Source organism: Hypomesus nipponensis, chromosome 21 (genome assembly GCF_054491055.1).
Source record: "Hypomesus nipponensis isolate SF chromosome 21, ASM5449105v1, whole genome shotgun sequence".
Taxonomy (NCBI): Eukaryota; Metazoa; Chordata; class Actinopteri; order Osmeriformes; family Osmeridae; genus Hypomesus; species Hypomesus nipponensis.
This window is the reverse complement of record NC_140381.1, coordinates 15,004,794-15,009,514: the sequence shown is the minus strand read 5'-3', so window position 1 is coordinate 15,009,514 and position 4,721 is coordinate 15,004,794.

The following is a 4,721-nucleotide window of genomic DNA, read 5'->3' as shown; positions in this document are numbered from 1 at the left end:
AATGTGGTTTTCGTCCTGGCCGTGGAACAGTGGACCAGCTCTATACCCTCCGCAGAGTCCTGGAGGGTACATGGGAGTTCGCCCAACCAGTCTACACATGTTTTGTGGATTTGGAAAAGGCGTTCGACCGTGTCCCTCGGGGGCTCATGTGGGGGGTGCTCCGAGAGTATGGGGTACCGGATTCCCTGATCGGTGCTGTCCGGTCCCTGTACGACCGGTGCCAGAGTTTGGTCCGCATTGCCGGTAGTAAGTCGAACTTGTTTCCGGTGAGGGTTGGACTCCGCCAGGGCTGCCCTATGTCACCGATTCTGTTCATTACCTATATGGACAGAATTTCTAGGCGTAGCCAGGGTGTTGAGGGGGTCCGGTTTGGTGACCTCAGGATCGGGTCGCTGCTTTTTGCAGATGATGTGGTCCTGTTGGCTTCATCGGGCCGTGACCTTCAGCTCTCACTGGAGCGGTTCGCAACCGAATGTGAAGCAGCTGGGATGCGAATCAGCACCTCCAAATCTGAGGCCATGGTAATCGACCGGAAAAGGGTGGAGTGCCATCTCCGGGTCGGGGAGAAGATCCTGAACCAAGCGGAGGAGTTCAAGTATCTCGGGGTCTTGTTCACGAGTGAGGGAAGAAAGGAGTGCGAGGTCGACAGGCGGATCGGTGCGGCGTCCGCAGTGATGCGGGCTCTGCATCGGTCCGTCATGGTGAAGAAGGAGCTGAGTCGAAAGGCGAAGCTCTCTATTTACCAGTCGATCTACGTTCCTACCCTCACCTATGGTCACGAACTATGGGTAGTGACCGAAAGAACGAGATCGCGAATACAAGCGGCCGAAATGAGCTTTCTCCGCAGGGTGTCCAGGCTCTCCCTTAGAGATAGGGTGAGAAGCTCGGTCATCCGGGAGGGGCTCAGAGTAGAACCGCTGCTCCTACGCATCGAGAGGAGCCAGCTGAAGTGGCTCGGGCATCTGATTAGGATGCCTCCTGGACGCCTCCCTGGTGAGGTGTTCCGGGCACGTCCCACTGGGAAGAGGCCCCGGGGAAGACCCAGGACACGCTGGAGGGGCTATGTCTCTCGGCTGGCCTGGGAACGCCTCGGGGTCCCGCAGGAAGTGGCCGGGGAGAGGGAAGTCTGGGCCTCCCTGCTTAGGTCGCTGCCCCCGCGACCCGATCCCCGGACAAGCGGCAGATGGTGGATGGATGGATGAGGAGCAGGTTATTTTGGGTGCACCATGTGGCCAGGTGCTGGATCTCCTCCCTATAGGCAGTCTCATCATTGTTGCTGATCAGTCCAATCACCGTAGTGTCGTCCGCAAACTTGACGATGGAATTAGATCCATACACAGGCTTGCAGTCGGAGGTGAAGATGGAGTACAGAAATGGGCTTAGCACACAACCCTGAGGTACACCAGTGTTAATTGTGATGGATGTGGAGCAGGTGAGTCCTGATCAAACATTCTGGGGTCTGTCAGTTAGGAAGTCCAAATCCAGTTACACATTGAGGTGTTGATGCCCAGGTCTCCAAGTTTGGCTATTAACTTGGTTGGGATGACAGTGTTGAATGCTGAGCTGAAGTCAACAAACAGCATGTGTGCATAAGAGTTCTTATTATCCAGGTGAGTGAGCACAGAGTGCAGTGCCATGGAAACGGCATCCTCTGTGCTCCTATTGCTACGGTAGGCAAACTGGTGAGAGTCCAATGTGGGTGGTAAAGACTCTTTTAGGTGTTCTAGGACCATACGCTCAAAGCACTTCATAACAATGGGTTTGAGTGCTACAGGGCGGTAGTCATTAGGGCACCTCGGGCTAGAGTGTTTTGGCACTGGCACAATGGAAGTGCGTTTAAAGCATGTTGGTACAGCTGCTTGTGCAAGAGACAAGTTGAAAATGTCTGTAAAAACCCCAGCGAGCTGCTCCACACATGCCCTGAGAACATGTCCAGGGATGTTGTCTGGTCCCGCAGCCTTGTGCGCGCTGATCTGGCTCAGTGCCTTGCTGACATCTGTGGGGGAGAGTGTGATTGGTAGGTGGTCAGCTGAGGGTTTGAGCTTGGTGGCAGTTTCTCTGTTGTTTCTTTCAAAGCGAGCATAAAAGTAACTCAGCTCGTTCAGGAAGTTGACATCAGTGGCTGCGGAGGTGGACTGGGTGGGTTTGTAGTCACTGATGGCCTGAATGCCCCGCGACATGCGTCGAGGGTCAGAGATGGAAAAGTGTCCCTCTATCTTTAGCTTGTAGCAGTGCTTGGCCTTTTTGATGCCCCTCTTCAGGTTTGCCCTGGATGTGCTATAGGCTTGTGCATCTTCTGATCTGAAGGCAGTGTTGCATGACTTCAGCAGGAGTTGCACTTCCCTGTTCATTCTTGGCTTCTGATTTGGGTATGTGGTGATTTGTTTCTGGGTTGTAACACTGTGAATGGTGGTATTGATATGATCCAATACAGAGGAGGTGTAGGAGTCAATGTCCGTGTGAGCGCCACTGGTTGCCTGAGAAGTAAACACACTCCAGTCTGTGTGTAGAAACCTTTCCTGGAATGTGGAATCTGCCCACTAATGCCACACCTTGATGGTCTTCACTGATGGCTGCACAAGGTTGATGAGGGGTGCATGTTTGGGGAACAAAGAAACATGATCTGACTGCCCCAGATGGGGAAGGGGTGTCGCAACGTAAGCTCCAGCCATGTTTGTGTAAACATGGTCTAAGGTTTTGTTTCCTCTGGTGTGACATGAAAAATGCTGGTGAAACTTTGGTAGCGCTGACTTTAAGTTTGAGTGATTAAAGTCACCTGTGACAATAAACACAGCTTCCGGGTGATCAGTACAATATTGCAACGTTGCTGATAGTGCAACCAGTAGCTGAAAGTGACAGTGTGTAAAGTGACTAGTGAGAAGTGTCTCAGTGTCCATATCAATGTATATTCAGAAGCCTTATGGCCCTTGGAAAGAAACTGTCCAGTCTGCGTGTGCGAGACCAAATGCTTTGTTATCGACTGCCAGAAGGCAACAGTCTCTTAGAGTCCTGCCAGCTTTTTTGAGGTATCGTGTGTGGTATATGTCCTGTAGGGCTGGGTGCTTCCTGCCGATGATGAACTCAGCAGAATGGCTTTGTCAACCAACAACAAACCACCTATGTGTGAAGTCGATTTGGAGACATTATTCTACATAATTATTCAGTATTGTTTTACAATAAATGTCCCCCCAAATGATACACATACTTTTTGTTTTAAGTTAGGTGATGTAGTACAAGCAGCAGGGGGGTTTTTATGTGTGGAGTATTTTTGGATACATGACGCTTTGTAATTATGACATATATTAAACGTTTTTGAAAAAATATTCCCCAAAATTAAGATTCTGCCTATTTTTGAAATGTAAGTGCTGTAGTACAACCAGCAGAAGAGTAGTTATGTGTGAGGAAAGTTTAAAGACACAGCTGTATTTATATAGAAAACTATTAAACGTTTTTGGCAAAAAATATTCCCCAAAATTATGATTATGCTTATTTTTGAAAAGTAAGTACTGTAGTACAACCACCATAATACGATGTATGTGTGAGGAAAGTTTAAAGACACAACTGTATTTAATGATAAAACTATTAAACTGTTTTGGCAAAAAATATTCCCCAAATTTGGGTTATGCTTATTATTGAAAAGTAAGTTCTGTAGTACAACCAGCAGGAGACAAGTTGTAATTGAGGTACGTTTGGAAATACTACCTTGTTTAAACATTAAATTAATAAATATACTTGTTGTATCTCTTTTCGCTGTTGTCGTTTGTAGACGGTCCCTAAGCGCTCGTCTCGTTTTGATGAAAATGACTTTGTAGCTCGTTGTTTACCTTACTACAGAACGAAATATGCCTTATTTGTGATTTAATAAAATTTTGCTATAGAGTAGGCTAATTGATCCCGGAAGTTTGAATCTGTGAATGTCATGCCAACTTTACCAAACTAAAAAAGTTACACTGGAGTTTAGGTGTCCCACATTTCCCGGTGTCCCAGATTAGCCTACCCAAATTCACGCTATCGACAAAATCATTCTACAGCTTGCAGTTGTGATGAACGTACCTAAGGTCGAAACTCACCTCTTTTAAGCAACAGCTTAATAGCAAATCCTGCTTTACACTGTCCCAGGTTTTCAAAACCGTCCTTGGTGAAATGGTTTGCGCAAATGTGTCAAAGGTCGAACTGCACAGGGATCTTTTACGCTACGGTATAGACAAACATCAGCCATGACCGTAGTCAATGTTAGCGTAGCACATCTTCTTTTTATTAATGCTGATTTGACAGCTAGGTAGCAAAAACACCTAGACTGTAGGCATGTAAACTAGTTTAGCTTGCTAGTGTTTTTTCCCGGGAACATTTCAGAGGATCTATCACGGGGCATAGAACAGCACCCGGGCCATTTTCAACCCAACCAATGTTACATACCCTATTTGGAGACCTTAGGGAGTAGTGTGAAATAACCCCAAAACCCAGTCAATCGCCCCTTTAACTGAACAAACGTGTGATATGTTTAAGAGCTTCCTCTCATGGCACAAAGCCATAGCAGCAAGGAAAGGCTGGTCGCAAAGAATACCTGAGCAGGAATTTAAAGGTATAGCGAAAAGGCATGTGAAGCCTTTTCACAATGTCCTTTTGCATCCTGTTACATATGCCAGCCAGAATGCTGGCCATTCTGACCCACAATCCTTTGCGCAGTGGGTCAATTCTCTACACATAGCCGACATTTTGAG